Genomic DNA, 17,742 nt, shown 5'->3' on the forward strand with positions numbered 1-17,742 from the left:
AATGTAATGTATCCTGCTGGAAGTAGCTATCAAAAGATGGGTAGACTTTGCTGCTCATGGATATGGTCGGCAACAATACTGAGTTAAGCTGTGGCATGTAAACGATGCTCAGTTTGTATTAATGGGTCTAATGTGTGCCACACCATTACACCACCACCAGCCTGAACCTTTGACATAAGGCGGGATGGATCCATAGATTCATGTTGTTTACACCAAATTCTGACCCTGCCATCTGCATTTCACAGCAGAAATTGATCAGACCGGGTACCATTTTTTCAATTTTAACTGTCTAGTTTTAGTGAGACTCTGACCTCTCTCATTAACAAGGCATTTTTGCTCACAGAAAAGCTGCTCGCTGGATGTTTTTTGTTATTCGCACCATTCTCTGTAAACTCAAGAGACTGTTTTGCCTGAAAATTCATAGGGGGAGGGGGGCATAGGAATATTCCTGCCAAGCTTCGCAGCTCTACGATTTACAGTTTTTGCTGCCCGTTCAGTTTTAGTGGAGAAAAAGAATGAAATAGGGTTCCAGCAGCTTTGCTTTGGACCCTTAATAACCATTTTCATGTCATGATATAAAAACATCATGTCCTGCATCTCAGCATCAACTTGGGTGATGCATGCTTGCAATTTTACATTTTGAGTTGGAGAGGGAAGTATTACAAAGACAGTTATACTAGATGGCCAATTTGAGAGTGCAAGTTTGGAAATTCTGAAAGGTAACTTGTTTTTACATTTTATATCTTTTTTATATTTGCTCTTCATCTGATATAGGTTTTTCTCAGCCTTCAGGACATGCTAATTATTTTATGGTTGCTGTGACTATGCAGGACAAATAAAAACACATTGAGAATGTGCTATTTAAAAATGCTGTCTCATTCTATATATCACGCACATCTTTCCTTATATGTCTTTATGAGGCTATTACTTCACTTTAACAAAGTTGTTTAAATGGAACTGCTTAATAGCACCAACATTGCTTTACACCCCATCTTTGACTGAATTTGTGGAATGAGGTTTTCTATGAGCAACCCGAGCATAAAATGAATGCCTATTAAATTCAACACAGATATGCAATTTGCACCCGCGGATTTGTGTATAGGACAGAAACCATTCGTTTCTCTGCAATTTGTTTCTAATTATTCACGCTGTTGCAAACATGACGTGCGCAATTCTTTGCAAGAGACAAGGCTTTATTGAACTCTTTCCGGTTATGTGGTTGCACACAGCTCGAGGAAATATATAAAGGTGGAAAACAGATGGCATGACCATCAGAAACACAGGCGAGAGGAAGGTATTGGCACCAAGCATGCTTACCAGGCACTCCTTTCCTGAGATCTTTTATATTTTTATTCATCTGAACAACTTCATCTGTGCAGAGCCAAGTTCCCAACAAAATTTTCACTAAATTGCAGTGAAACTTATTATTTGGACAATGAACATGCCAAGGTGAATTGTGCTGACCATTTTGCTTTTTGTGATAATTTAGCACTGGATCATTGACAGTTCCACCTCTATTGACAATTCTTGGGCCTGATCCCAACCACAACATTCAGTAACATTCAACATTCTGTTTAAACCATTCAATAATCTTGCAATCATACTGCCAGCTGTGTATTACCTGCTACTCCCAGTTACAATGAAGTTGGATTTGATGCCTCTTGAGAGAGATTTCATCACAATTCCCTGCATTCAACAGCAGAAACTGTTACACAACCTTCAAAGTTGTGACAATGTTTTTGAAACCTCAGTGTTGATGAAAAGCTCAATAGCCTCAATACATCCCACATCCAATTAACTCACCTAGATGTGCTTCTTTTGAGTCACCCCAAGAATCCCAGAACTGTAACTACAGTGCTTGTGAGGAAAACTTGTCAAATGTTTCTTGTGAATACAAGTTATTATATGTCTAAACTATTTTTTAAAAGGGACAATGGAATGCTTGATGGCATAAACCTGAAACAAAATGTATTATATTTTTGGGGAACATTTGTGAATCCTTGTCCTGTAGACAGGTTTTTCTGTATATAAGTAACAAAAACAGGAACAACTATTTCAGTATTCATTGTATTCATCACGTAAAAAGAAAAAACTTCACAATGCAAACTGAAGCTCAGCAGACAGTCTTGAATAAAATTACTACCATATGCTTTGAATACTATTATTCTTGTTTAGAATTCAGCATTAGAGATTGAATGTCAATCATCAGTGGAGTGGGCTGGTGGGTTTTTGAAAGCTGTCATCTTGGTAGCATGCTAAACAGAGAGAACGGGGGTATTATTGGTTGTCTACCAGGGTAGGGTTGCACCAGCTTTTTGTATGTTCTTAAGTTGGAATGTATGGTTCACACTACAGGCGTAGGAGCTACTAGTTAGTTTACAACTAGGCAACTATCAAATTCAGTTGCACCATGTCTCCTAAACAGAAAACGTAGTTAAGGAGTAAGCTCTCACATTTTTGGTCAATGGCTTGGTAAATATTTTATATCTGGGGTTATGTTCTAACTATGTTGTGTGGAACTAGGCTGAGTTCTTACTTATTCATAGCTGGTGAAACTGGTGCCAGGTGTCTACTGTGACACCATGAAGCCCCCTGAGAGACAGCACTTCTGATGGCAGAAGCCCTGGTTGTGAGGTCAGTGCTGCTGAGTACTGTCTTATGGAATGGCAAAGGGTCCACAAGCTGATACACAATTACAGCCTGTTAACACGGCAACACACATCCAATGACAGTGCAGAAATCTGAATATATTTGTATTCCAATGAGACAGGTTTGGTCACACCTATGTCAATTCATGAGATGATGACCTAGTGCCTATTACAGAAAGAGTCAGTGTCTGCGTCAGTTCAGGAGATGATGACATCGTGCCTGTGACATGATGATCAACTTTCTACCTGGAAGGAGGATAAGGCATATTGCAATATCACTTTATGAAATCTGTAACTTAACCACCAAAACCTCTGTAATGACATGAAGTGATCATGGTAAACATAACTATGCCGAGTCAGAGTTCACATCAGTGAAGGAAAGTGGGCCGGCACCTGTGGCAGCCATACATGCCCAAACTATAACCACCCCACCAGCATGTTTCACAGATTAGGGGGGGTGTTTTTTTTATTGGGCAACTCCTTTTATCCTCCGCACTTTGCTCTTGCCCTCATTCAGATACAAGTCAGTCTTGGTCTCTTCAGTCCACAAGACCTGTTTCCATCCTGTTTTGCAGCCAACTAGTGATTTGCTTCTTGCAATGCAACCTCTGCTTGTAAAGTCGTCTGCACACAGTAGTCACTGACACATTCATATTTCTGATGTTCATAACGGCGAAAATACTTCGGTACTCAACAGTAGAGGTCTTCCGTAGCCAACCAGCCCATTTGCAATTACCAGTGCTCTCTTTCTTCTTAATGATTAATTAATTAATTAATTCATTATCCTAACCCGCTTATCCTGAACAGGGTCGCAGGGGGCTGGAGCCTGTCCCAGCATACATTGGGCGAAAGGCAGGAATACACCCTGGACAGGTCGCCAGTCCATCGCAGGGCACACACACCATTCACTCACACACTCATACCTATGGGCAATTTAGACTCTCCAATCAGACTAACCTGCATGTACTGTGGGAGGAAACTGGGGAGAACATGCAAACTCCACACAGAGAGGCCCCGGCTAGTGGGGATTCAAACCCAGGACCTCCTTGCTGTGAGGCGGCAGTGCTAACCACTGCACCATCTGTGCTGCCCTTCTTAATGATGTTCCAAATTATTTTGGTAAGCGTATTGTTTGGCCTATGTCTCTATGTCTTTTTTTCTTCTCAGCCTCATAATGGTTTTCCTGAATGTATGAATGTGTAATTTAATAGGCATGATTGTTTAGCAGCAGATAAGAACTGTGCTGAACTTGTCTGTTCTCAGCTTGCTCATCACTGATTGGGTGAAGCAATTTCAACATAGGACAACTCGAAAATCACTAGGTTGAGCTCATTGCACTGGAGAGAACACATTTTGATAGCATGAAAGCTGCATCTTGGAAAGAAAACAATGCATTTAACATAATTTTTATGAACTCAAAACAACAAAAAATGGGGTGCTTTTGTGGCAGAAAAGCTCCATAAAGAGTTTTGGTGTTCCATACTGTGTTACTGAGGTGTAGCCAGCTGACAAGCCTTCTGCATTCTCCCGCTCAACCCCCAGCCAACAATCTGTCTGCAATCAAACCACTTTGAAGTGATTATGTCTTCATTTTGAAGTATAATGAATTGCATCAAAGACACTGCTTAGTGTGATAGCAGGAACACTTTGATTGCATAAAATATCTCCAACGCTTCTCATGCAGAAATGAAATATTTTGAAATTACATACCCCATTACTTGCGTGTCCACTTTGAAAGGCAGAGACCGTCTCTTCACACCATTATTCTCATTTTATGTACTTTGTTTAGAATGTGAAAATGTGACAGTGAAGAGCACAAACTTCCTTTCAGGGTGACAGCAAAGATTTAAACAGTGTCACTCTAATCCAAGGGGTCCCCTGATAACTGAAGCAGATGGAACTATTCTGAATGCAAAAGGTTTCACATTCCAAAATGGCTTGGAGATTCCCCAGGAGACTGATTTGATGCTCTGTCTATCTTTCCACAACTTGCCCAAAAGTAATTGAAGACTGTGGGGTGACAGTATTTTCAGAGCTCTGTCTGTCTTTATCCTGTGACATCCATTTTATTAAACAGGACCTCCATTACATGCACCAAAAATTCTGTTAAAACCATTTAAGTAAAACAGACAAGAGTTGCTATGGCAATTCCCAAAATGCCACTGCTTCTCATTAAAAGATGAACATTGACTTCCATCCATCCATCCATTATCTGAACCCACTTATCCCGATCAGGGTCGCAGGGGGGCTGGAGCCTATCCAGCATACATTGGGCGAAAGGCAGGAATACACCCTGGACAGGTCGCCAGTCCATCGCAGGGCACACGCACCATTCACTCACACACTCATGCCTACGGGCAATTTAGACTCTCCAATCGGCCTAACCTGCATGTCTTTGGACTGTGGGAGGAAACCGGAGTACCCGGAGGAAACCCACGCAGACACGGGGAGAACATGCAAACTCTGCACAGAGAGGCCCCGGCCGACGGGGATTCGAACCCAGGACCTCCTTGCTGTGAGGCGGCAGTGCTACCCACTGCACCATCCGTGCCGCCCTTGAACATTGACTTGATAAGATTCATCTTAATGCACTGTCTTTCGACTACAGTGGAGTGCGAAAATTTGGGCACCCCTGGTTTAAATGTCTGTTTCAATGAATCTGTATGTGGATGAAAGTAAACCTGAACTCTAATTGGTAAACATGAGACTGTATAAAGCAAGATTGCTTTTTATTTTCATTTTTACTGTTATTATATTTAAAAAAGGAAAAGGGCCCTGTGCAAAAGTTTGAGAAACCTTTTGGAAACCTTTGTTACTTAAAAAAATGAGATTACATTTTGTCATTTGGCAGACGCTTTTAATCCAAAGCGATTTACAAGTGCATAGGTTCTACCACAAGTCAAAGCATCACATCCAGAACTAGGAAAATACACATGGAATGCTGTTCTAAACATAGTCGTCATCTTAAGTGCAAATTTTTTTTTTTTTTGGGGGGGGGTTAGACAAGGATAGGTATATCAGAAAGGAGGGGCGGTGGAATTCAGGAGGGAGGACTAAGGTCGAGTTTGAAAAGGTGGGTTTTGAACGTAGAGAGGGAACCATAAGGCGACCAGAGCTGGCAGACCGGAGTGGTCTAGCTGGGGAGTAGGGAATGATCAAGGATTGTATGTATGCAGTCCCCTTAGCAGCCTGAAATGCCAACACTAGGGCCTTGAAACGGATGCGTGCGGCAATAGGAAGCCAGTGGAGGCCAATGAGAAGCGGGGTGAAATGAGCCAACCTGGGCTGACTGGTGATAAATAATAATAATAGTAATAATAATAATACATTTTATTTGAAGTGGCGCCTTTCTGGACACTCAAGGTCACCTTACATTGTGCAAAAATACAAAATAAACATGGTAAAAACATGATACAAAATATCCCATTTAAAATCATCAACAAAAAAGAAAACATGATAAAATATATCCAATTAAAAATAATTTACAATGAACATACAATTAATATCAAACAAACAGCAGACAGAGATAGACACAACAACATGTAAAGGGAAGGAAACAGTCAGGGGTATGCAAGAGTAAACAGATGAGCTTTGAGAAGTTTTTTGAAAGATGACAGTGACTCTGTATGGCGGATGTGTATGGGTAGAGAGTTCCAGAGCCTGGGTGCTGTAGAGCTGAATGCTCGAGCACCCATAGTAGAGAGTCGGGTGGTGGGGATAGACAGGAGGCCAGCTGAGGAGGAGCGGAGAGTGCGAGTTGGGGTGTAGTAGTGAAGAAGGTCAGAGAGATAGGGGGGTGCAAGGGTGTTCAAAGCCTTGTATGTGAGTAGGAGGATCTTGAAATCAATGCGCTGTTGAACTGGTAACCAGTGTAGCTGAGTGAGGATGGGTGTGATGTGTTCATGAGATTAAGGCGGGCTGCAGCATTCTGGACCAGCTGGAGGGGCTTGATGGCACACGCTGGGAGACCGGCTAGGAGGGAGTTGCAGTAATCCAGGCGGGAAATGACGAGCGCCTGGAGCTGGGTGGCTTTCTCCATCAGGAGATGACGGATACGGCGTATATTGTATCGGAAGAACCTGAAGGTTCTGGCAGTGGAGGATACTTGTGGAGCCAGGGTGAGGCAGTTATCAAGAGTCACCCCAAGATTCTTTGCCGTACGGGAGGAGGAAACTACAAAGTCCTCAACAGTCAGTGAGAGGTCAATTGACAGAGAGGACTTAGCAGGGATGTAGAGAAGCTCAGTTTTGGCAAGGTTGAGCTTCAGGGGTGGGAAGTCATCCACGCAGAGATATCAGCCAAGCAGGCAGAGATCTGTGTGGTGACTTGGGTGTCGGGGTGGAAGGAAAGAAATAAGGAAATAAAGAGTTTGGTGTCACCAGCGTAAGAATGATAAGAAAAGCCATGGGAAGAGATAACAGAACCAAGAGACATGGTGTATAGCGAGAAGAGGAGAGGCCCAAGAACTGAGCCCTGCGGGACTCCAGTTTGTAGGGGGTGAGGGTCAGAGACTGAGCCCCTCCAAGTCACCTGGTAGGAGCGACCAGAGAGGTAGGAGGAAAACCAAGCGAGTGCAGACCCTGTGACACTCATCCCAGACAGCGATAAGGCTCAGACCCAGGTGATTTACTCGTTAGGGCTTCAATGAGTCAGGTAATTATAATTATGAAGTAAGTCTACGCCTTCTAGAGTATCCAACTGCAATGGCTGTTATGACTAGGTGGGAGGGAGTGGGGGAATCTATCAAATAGCGCACCTCTTAATTTGCACAGCAATTAAATCAATTTAAATCAGTCACACAACAACATTCTGCCAAATAATTCACAATTCATTCATAATACTGTGAATATATAGTTTCACAATTGTTTTTTTTTCTTCTGTTTTGTGCGAAATCGTCAAGAATAATATAAAACTGCGCACACCACCAAGGTGATTGGTTTAGTGTTGACTGTCAGAAAATGTCTCCTTGAACTAATTAATGGTCTTGACCGGATTTCAATCATTTTCCTTGATTTTGTATATATTTTTACTGGATTCCACCAAATATCAAGAAATTCTATGGGCTAATGTTCTAAGGCCAGTTCAGACATTGAAGTTGAAGAGAGATTGGGTATTCCAGAAAGACAATGATCCAAAGCATACCTCAAAATCAACCATGAGTACCTACAGGTATAAATTAAGCTTTTGGAACGGTCACCACAGTCCAGACTTGAATATTACTGAAAGTCTGTGGAGAAATCTCAAACATGGCACATGCAAGGAGGCCGAAGAGTATTACTGAGGTAGATGTGTTTCTGCCAGGATTCTAAAATCAAGAATTCTTAGCTGGCTACTGGAAGTGTTTACAATCTGTTATAGTTGCTCGAGGGGGAGTTACAAAGTACTGACTGACAGGGTTCCCAAACCTTTTTTTTTTTACTGTTTCAAAATAATTTTAAAAAGTAATCTTACATTAAAATATGAATAGATGTGTAACATTGTAGCATTTAGAGGTCAGTTTCCCTTCTGTTCACTTAGATAGTAATTGTAAAAGGTGTTGTGACCGGGGGTGCCCAGATTGTTACCCTATATGTATCATGTAAATGTTTATTTCATTAATAAATACATTTATTAAATTAAAAAGTTCTATTAATTTATTCAATGAAATCAATTTACATTCCAAAAAAATCAATTTCAATAGGTAACTCTCTTCCGTAGCACTCAGGGCAATTTGTTTTTTTTCTGGGGTTTTCTGTTTTATAATCTAATTAGCAATGGACTAGTGAAATGACTGTGGAGGAATTATAGGATAGTTAATGCCGACCGCACTTATATTGCTTGCAGACATGATTATGCAAATTACACAACTTCCTCATTAGGAACCATTTTGTTTAACAATTTTTCACCTTACCTTCATTTAACCAGATTAACTTGCTTCTTATTTGTAGTAATGACTTGAAAATTCAAAGTGGGGAAAAAACACAAGGACTGTGCAGCCAATCACATGTACTACAGTATGCTGTTATTCACTTGTTCCAGTTGTTTTATGATGTATGATTAATGTGGTGTAATGTAACCAGAACGAAGTATGTGATTCATGGTTAATTTAAAGTGTAGAACTTAACCTTAATGTTTTTGGGATGTATTATTAAATTATTAATAATATAACCGTGTTAAGTAATTTTAGGACTTAATAAAACCACCTGGGTTGTTCATCCTGTTAAAACACTTGCGTGGGAATGTGCCCCATGTTCTTGTCAGTAAAATTGGCTTGACATCTCAATCCACATTTCTTTCATTAACATTAAACTGTAACAATTGGTAGATGCAAACCATGTGTGTTGATTTGCATAAGGTGAATTCTTTATGCTAAAAGAATGCAGTGGAATGTAACAGATGAACAGATTGCTGTGTGGGAGGAAATAAGCTTGTCATTTATGTGCAAGCTGCTGAAGGGTTTTGGAGTCAGTGGGGGCAGGGATAGTGGGTGGTGGTTCCTGATGTAAAAAGAATCCAGGATGCAGGGATGATTTAATGCTGTTTTCACACCGGGCAGAAAAAAAGCGGCATGGATTTGCAAAATATCCATGTGTAGATTTTCCGAATGTAAAACATCCCATCCATCCATCCATTATCTTAACCCGCTTATCCTGAACAGGGTCGCAGGGGGGCTGGAGCCTATCCCAGCATACATTGGGCAAAAGGCAGGAATACACCCTGGACAGGTCGCCAGTCCATCACAGGGCACACACACCATTCACTCACACACTCATACCTATGGGCAACTTAGACTCTCCAATCAGCCTAACCTGCATGTCTTTGGACTGTGGGAGGAAACCGGAGTACCCGGAGGAAACCCACGTGAACACGGGGAGAACATGCAAACTCGGCCCCGGCCGACAGGGATTCGAACCCAGGACCACCTTGCTGTGAGGCGGCAGTGCTACCCACTGCACCATCCGTGCTGCCCGAATGTAAAACATACACACCAAAATTTTCACATTGGACTATGTGAGAATGTTATACAGTGGTGTGAAAAAGTGTTTGCCCCTTCCTGATTTCTTATTTTTTTGCATGTTTGTCACACTTAAATGTTTCAGATCATCGAACAAATTTAAATATTAGTCAAAGACAACACAAGTAAACACAAAATGCAGTTTTTAAATGAAGGTTTTTATTATTAAGGGAGAAAAAAAATCCAAACCTACATGGCCCTGTGTGAAAAAGTGATTACCCCCCCTGTTAAAACATAACTTAACTGTGGTTTATCAAACCTGAGTTCAATTTCTCTAGCCACACCCAGGCCTGATTACTGCCACACCTGTTCTCAATCAAGAAATCACTTAAATAGGACCTGCCTGACAAAGTGAAGTAGACCAAATGATCCTCAAAAGCTAGACATCATGCCGAGATCTAAAGAAATTCAGGAACAAATGAGAAAGAAAGTAATTGAGATCTATCAGTCTGGAAAAGGTTATAAAGCCATTTCTAAAGCTTTGGGACTCCAGCGAACCACAGTGAGAGCCATTATCCACAAATGGCGAAAACATGGAACAGTGGTGAACCTTCCCAGGAGTGGCCGGCCGACCAAAATTACCTCACTTGCCTCAGTTAAGGTCAGTGTTCATGACTCCACCATAAGAAAGAGACTGGGCAAAAATGGCCTGCATGGCAGAGTTCCAAGATGAAAACCACTGCTGAGCAAAAAGAACATTAAGGCTTGTCTCAATTTTGCCAGAAAACATCTTGATGTTCCCAAAGACTTTTGGGAAAATACTCTGTGGTCTGATGAGACAAAAGTTGAACTTTTTGGAAGGTGTTTGTCCCATTACATCTGGCGTAAAAGTAGCACCGCATTTCAGAAAAAGAACATCATACCAACAGTGAAATGTGGTGGTAGTGTGATGGTCTGGGGCTGTTTTGCTGCTTCAGGACCTGGAAGACTTGCTGTGATATATGGAACCATGAATTCTGCTGTCTACCAAAAAATCCTGAAGGAGAATGTCCGGCCATCTGTTCGTGACCTCAAGCTGAAACGAAATTTGGTTCTGCAGCAGGACAATGATCCAAAACACACCAGCAAGTCCACCTCTGAATGGCTGAAGAAAAACAAAATGAAGACTTTGGAGTGCCCTAGTCAAAGTCTTTCCCTGAATGAGATGCTGTGGCATGACCTTAAAAAGGTGGTTCATGCTCGAAAACCCTCCAATGTGGCTGAATTACAACAATTCTGCAAAGATGAGTGGGCCAAAATTCCTCCACAGCGCTGTAAGAGACTCATTGCAAGTTATCACAAACACTTGATTGCAGTTGTTGCTGCTAAGGGTGGCCCAACCAGTTATTAAGTTTAGGGGGCAATCACTTTTTCACACAGTCATGTAGGTTTGGATTTTTTTTCTCCCTTAATAATAAAAACCTTCATTTAAAAACTGCATTTTGTGTTTACTTGTGTTGTCTTTGACTAATATTTAAATTTGTTTGACAAAAAAAATAAGAAATCAGGAAGGGGGCAAACACTTTTTCACACCACTGTAAATAACAACAGTACTTGTATGCTTGAGTGGTTGTTTTGGTTTAACTAACAACAAAACATTTAGCATTTATTTCACCTTGGGTTTTGTATGAGCAACTCGCTTTTCCTAAATCAACGGTTCCAGAATATTGAAGGAACATCATCAAGGAACCAAACTGTTTATTCATCGACTGTGCATTGGATTGTGGAAATGAAATTGCAATTCCTCAAAGATGTTAACCGGGTCATTGTTCTTTTTTAAATTAGGCAGATTTGCTCAGTTCTCCCATGTTTAAAAAGAACCAAAAACCACACGCTGTGATTGCTATCTCATAAGCTAAATCCATTATTAAGCATATACTTAAGCGCTGATCCGGGTGCCATCTGGCAACCCAACACAATAAAAAAAGTCTGGCAGATAAAAGACCAACAGACAGACAGACACACAGCTACAGTGGCTTTGTGTTTCATTTGGCGCTCTCGAGATTTGCCAGGCAGTGGCAAATTTGCATATATTTTTTGTTTTTTCCACAGTAAATACTGGTTGTTTGCACAACCACCACCATGTGGCATATGTGAGCACACTAAACCACAGCAGTCTCAATTACTTGCAGGTTCCAACACTATGGGGTAGCAGTGCCCTTATTCATCACAAGGAGCTTCCACAGACTTCTGACTCATGACTTGCACTCCTGAAAAACAGCTGAACCTCTTGGCCACGTCTGCATGCTTTTATGTATTTAGTTGCTGTCACATGTTTGGCTGATTAAATATCTGCATTAACAAGCTGGCGTACAGATCTACCCAATAGAGTGGTCCAGTGGCACCGGCGGGATTCTATTTCATAGTATGCACAAGAACCTGCTTGTAGGCTACCTTTAACGTCTAGGTTCCCATGCGTGCACATACGCAGTCTACTCAGCGAGCAGATGACCGAGAAAGAGAGAGAGAGAGAGAGATTGATTCATGTTTTTGTTTTTTTTCACTAACGTTACCGATACAACACCACCATGAAACTCTGATTAGGCTACCACAAGCATTTCAAAGACCAGCCAATAGGCCTGAAAAACAACAGCCAGCTAAATAATAGGCTACAATATAGCCCAGAGAAATGTGCAATAAAAGTTGGCATTAAGTGCAAAAGTCGGGTTTAGGTCTTGCCTGTAGTGTCAGCTGTAGAAAAACCCCCCAAAAAAATCCTCTCGCACTGAGTAACTGCCAGAACAGTCAAGGGCCACTTGCTCAATGTTACTAATATCAGCCGTCTGATCAGCCAATAGGGAAAACCACTTGGCATCCCTGCATTTGCGGAGAATTCTGTCTTGAATCTGTTTTCCACATATCTCAATCAGCTCGTTCTGAATTTGATGACTATAGTATTTTGCGTTAGTTGCTGCATTTTCAATGTGGACTGTTCTGGCCGCTACGCTGCAATATAATTTTTTTTCTACAGGCAAGACCTTAACCCAACATTTCGTTTGCTCATTTCTAGGCTACTTATTTGCTTGCTAACACACAAGATAGCAGTAAGCTAAATCCAACATTGCCAACATCACAATTAAGCACCAGAAATGTTGATCCCACTATGACCTATGACGTTAACAGCAATCATCGGCCTTCAAATATATTTGCGTCAAACGTCTTGAGGGTTCGTTGGCTTAGAATAACCTTAGAGAGTGGATGCAGCCAAAAATGCATCTCAAGCACCATTATTCAATAAATAAGAATCCAAAGACAGGATCTCCTGTTGTCACAATTTTATTTTCAAGATAGAATCCATCCATCCATCCATCCATTATCTGAACCCACTTATCCTGAACAGGGTCGCTGGAGCCTATCCCAGCATATATTGGGCAAAAGGCAGAAATACACCCTGGACAGGTCACCAGTCCATCGCAGGGCACACACACCATTCACTCACACACTCATACACTCATACCTATGGGCAATTTTAGACTCTCCAATCAGCCTAACATGCATGTCTTTGGACTGTGGGAGGAAACCGGAGTACCCGGAGGAAACCCACGCGAACACGGGGAGAACATGCAAACTCAGCACAGAGAGGCCCCGGCCGATGGGGATTCGAACCCAGCACCTCCTTGCTGTGAGGCAGCAGTGCTACCCACTGCACCATCCGTGCCGCCTCAAGAGAGAATGTAAAACATTTTTTTAATGAAAGGAATCATTTTTAAAAATGTACGAACGCTGTGTACAGGATTATGGCTGCCGGCACCACTGGAGTGGTCAATGAGTGTGTAGTGAGTAAAGACAATTTCCCTTCCACAGTTTGCATTCAAGAACTGATTGTTGCTTCAAAACTCACCAATCACTCTCATGAAAAGGAAAATGTAATGGGCAATAAAGAAATGCATTTTAATTTCTGTTTACTCTTTTTGCTTGTGTCCCACTCCTTGCTCACCATTGTCTATTTCCTGCTCAATTTTTCATTCAATTTCTTCCTTGGGTCTACATTTTCTTTTCTTCAATATTCTTCATTCAAGTTTCTCTGAGACTGCCGGGGGGGAAATCCCAACAGTGAACAGAGATGCCTTGACAATCTGCTGCAGTCTGCAGAAATTCTGGTGTTTTATTTTGACAAAGACTTAAAGGCAAAAGGCTCTTCCCTCATACAGACATTAGTGATTGTCCACAAGAAAATTGCTCTCCTGAAAATATCTCTCCTGAAGTGATTTCTTTTGTGGAGCATTTGTTTCCTCTTGTGCAATATCATTTTGGAATGAGTCTGGAGGTTGGGGAAATATGCTTAAAAACAAACAAAAAACAAGACAAAAACTTTGAAATACATTTAAACCCTAATTTATATTAGATACCAATATATTTTTAAATATGTATTAATTTCTTATTTTCATTTCTTATTGCAGCTTAGTGTGCTGTCCTCTGGGGAGGCTGGCTACTATCACTGGCATCATCTGAATTTGATAAAAACTCATATCCAGGTACATTGACAACAGCTATTGAAAAATGTAAGTATATTTGACCTTACCCAGTGCTGTACACTGTATGTACTGCAAATGTGTTTTGATGCAGGCAGCACATTTAAAAAAAAGCTGACACACAAATGCCTAGCAGATGATTAGCAAGTAGGATAACTGAGGAGGAAAAAGAGTTCATCCATTTAAATTAGTAACATTATTAAGCAGAATTAAGAAAAGCTTTCCTGCTGTGCATTGGCTCTTGCCGGTACTAACGCACATTGCTGTCTTTCCAAGTTCACACCACAGGAGACCACTGCCGGTAATAAAACACCTTGCAATCTGCAGCGAAAGGCCCTTTGAAAAGTCATGCCCCCTCAAGATATTTTTCAAAGATATTCTACAGTCAGTTGGGGAGGATTGGGTCCTGTGGGAAAAAGGTAAAAAACACAAACTCAGGCTATTTGGTTTGCCGCTCTATACCATACATTCACAAACCAGCCAGAGGTGAAGTGGCAATGTTTATCCAACAAAAGGCAATCGCTGAGTTCAATTAAACAAAAACAGAAACCGAAACTGAATATTCAGTATGTGTGCATATGTATATTTCTGTTTGTAGTTAACGTAGAGAGAGATATACAGATGTGTATATTCATTTAAACGAATACAAGCAATGGACCAAATCCTGATTTGGGTATGCTAAATCAAGAAGCAATTTCAGTACTGTCTAATGCCATTAGAAGTGACACTAATTAACAAATTGAGATGAATGCCAATTCAAATATCAAGAGCCGATTCCATAAAATCAACCAACAGCTGATTTCATATGGTTTTGAATTGACCAAATGCATCTCTATGCTGCAACCGGCATGCTCATAGTCTGTTATGATGACTATTATGCATGGTGTGATGTCCTTGGTCAGAGAAGTGGTATATTAATGTGAGCTAGTGCAGATCTCTAGTGGGACTCTGCTGGTGCTGAAGGGTGCTTATAGACAGCATCAAAGCTTGTTTCAGTAGGGTGTGTGGGTGTTTAGAGGGTTGGATCCAGGATAGCTAGTTAACATTCATTTTGCTCCATAGAGAAAGCCTGTGCACCTCTGGGGATTGGGAGAGAGCATTGGGAGAGAGCAACTCACACACTAGCATGGAAAAAGTTGGAGAAACAGTGGTTCCGCCTGATTGTCTCTGTTGTACACCACCAGATAACGTGCAATGGAAATAATTATTTCCAATTATTTCTGAGTACATCTCTGTATGTAGGACCCTGGAGAGTGTTAGGTATCATTTTATATAGTATTGCTGCTCTCGTTAACATATTCAAATGCACTTGTGCACTTTGTCTTGTATGAGGCACTTCATAACAGCTTCTGCTGATGGAATATGGTGTGAAGTAACAAAATGCAATTTTAGTGCTCTTTGATTGTGAATGAGGTGCTTGAATTTTTGTTACAGGACTGGATTAAATTCAGAGGTGGTTCTAGGATTTTTTTTACTGTGGTGGCCAAGGGGGCTCCAAGGGTTGTCTGGGGGTGGCCACCATATCTCCTGGCTTCGTGTGCACAAAACACGCTTTGCAGTTATTTATGTTTTATTTAATTGTCTCACATAAAAAAAAACAAAAAACAAAAACAAAAAAACACTATGCATTAAAAGGCTATAGGCTACTGAGAGGGTGGCACGGATGGTGCAGTGGGTAGCACTGCCACCTTACAGCAAGGAGGTCCTGGGTTCAAATCCTGGGCGGCCAGGGCCTCTCTGTGTGGAGCTTGCATGTTCTCCCCGTGTCGCATGGGTTTCCTCCTGCAGTCCAAAGACATGCAGGTTAGGCTGATTGGAGAGTCTAAATTGCCCATAGGTATGAGTGTATGAGTGTGTGAGTGTGTGAGTGAATGGTGTGTGTGCCCTGCGATGGACTGGTGACCTGTCCAGGGTGTATTCCTGCCTTTCGCCCAATGTATGCTGGAATAGGCTCCAGCCCCCCTGCGACCCTGTTCAGGATAAGCGGGTTAAGATACTGGATGGATGGATGGATAGATAGGCCAGTGATAAGCTAATGTACAGAATGGCATTATCAATAACAAATATATTTTGTCATCTTTTGTCATCAAGACCCTTCTCTGAACTCACTTACAAAAGTTAAAGGAACAATAGGTAATGTTTGTGTGACAAGACCATTGTAAATCCCTTCCTATCACTGTAAAAGGCTTACTGGCATGTTGACTCACCCTCTGCCTGTGTTTATAGTCCTTAAATTCTTGTTTCAAAATATACAGTTGACAGGCCATCACTCTGTACCAAAACATTGCACAGCTGTACAATAATTCATGCTCATTGGTTGAAAAATGGTTATAATAGATTGTTCAGATATATTATATTCAGATTGTTTGCGTGTAGTTACCCAAATTGCACCCCAGACAAGCTATCACTGAAACTCTGTGTACTATTGCTTATCATCCAAGCAAAGACTACATATCTAGTTATAAAACAATACCAGTTCACTATCGGTAGCAATAATAAAATTAGCCATAGTTAGCTTGACAAATGTACAAATATCCAGGCAATATATAGTAGCATAGTAGCGAGCATTGCAAGAATTGTTGCACACGCGTTGTGTTTAAGGTGGATATTTCTAAATTCGGCAAGCTAACTAAAAGCTAATTTACTACCGGCCACCCCTTTAGAACTGCCCTTGATTAAATTTACCTTATATTTTCCCATCTTCGTTCAGCCTCCACAGGCCGCTTGGCACCTCCCCCTCTCCGAACCTCCACATCACGCTCACGACTACTGTCTGTTCTGGCTCCACGGTGGTGGAACGAACTCCCCGTTGAGGTCAGAACTGTAGAATCTTTCCCCTCCTTCAAGCGCAAGCTGAAGCCACACCTCTTCAAGCAGCACCTCTCCCCATCCCTCCCTACCTCCCTGTGAACCTTAATTGTTGTCTCTGTGACTTGCTTTGTGTATCGGTATTTTTAGTTGGCTAGGTAAGCAGTGTTTGGATAGTTAACTTTGGTCACTTTTGCTCTGTTTGTTTGTTTCTTTGTTCTCAAAAAGAAAAAAAAAAGAAAAAAAAAAAGGGTGTAAGCCAGTCATAAGTAACATTTGGTCTCATGCGCTGGTCAGCTTGCTGACTACCCCCTCCTGGAGTATACATTGTTAGCCCCCACCGTTGGCACGCATGCCTGTGGGGGAGAGCTAGAGAAGGATTCTTAGAGGCGCCTTCTTGGGCCCTGGAGGCCCCCCTTTTCTCACATTCCTACAGGATTTGAGTACAGGAGTACTGGAGATGGTATAAAGATGTTTCATGATAATCCCAGGTCAGAATATGTTGATGTTTGGTGTTATTCTGATTGGTTCAGTGCGACTGGTGTAATGGTCTAGTTTTTGTAACAGTCTACCGTTGATAGCATAACCATTCAGGAGCCGAGGGGAAACTGGGCAAAAGCTGTCTCTGTAGAAGCCATGTGTTTTAGCCCCCTGCCTGGTGGGCCTGGCTGTAAATTATAGATGGGTGACTCACTTTTACGGTCAAGAACTAAGGCCTGGATTTCGGAGATAAGGAGAAGAAACCAAACAGTCTGGGATGTCTCCTTTCCTTTCATTCACCCAAATCAGGTTTATCCAAAAGGTATATTACCATGAGAGGCACAAAGACATATTTACAGCA

General features: G+C 41.5%; 1 pseudogene; it reads right to left on the reverse strand.

The window, feature by feature from the left end:
* Nucleotides 1-6,208: 6,208 nt before the first annotated feature.
* LOC134016592 (uncharacterized) lies at nucleotides 6,209-9,586 on the reverse strand (annotated as a pseudogene).
* Nucleotides 9,587-17,742: the final 8,156 nt, after the last annotated feature.

The sequence above is a fragment of the Osmerus eperlanus genome, unplaced genomic scaffold (genome assembly GCF_963692335.1).
Source record: "Osmerus eperlanus unplaced genomic scaffold, fOsmEpe2.1 SCAFFOLD_327, whole genome shotgun sequence".
NCBI classification, from domain to species: domain Eukaryota; kingdom Metazoa; phylum Chordata; class Actinopteri; order Osmeriformes; family Osmeridae; genus Osmerus; species Osmerus eperlanus.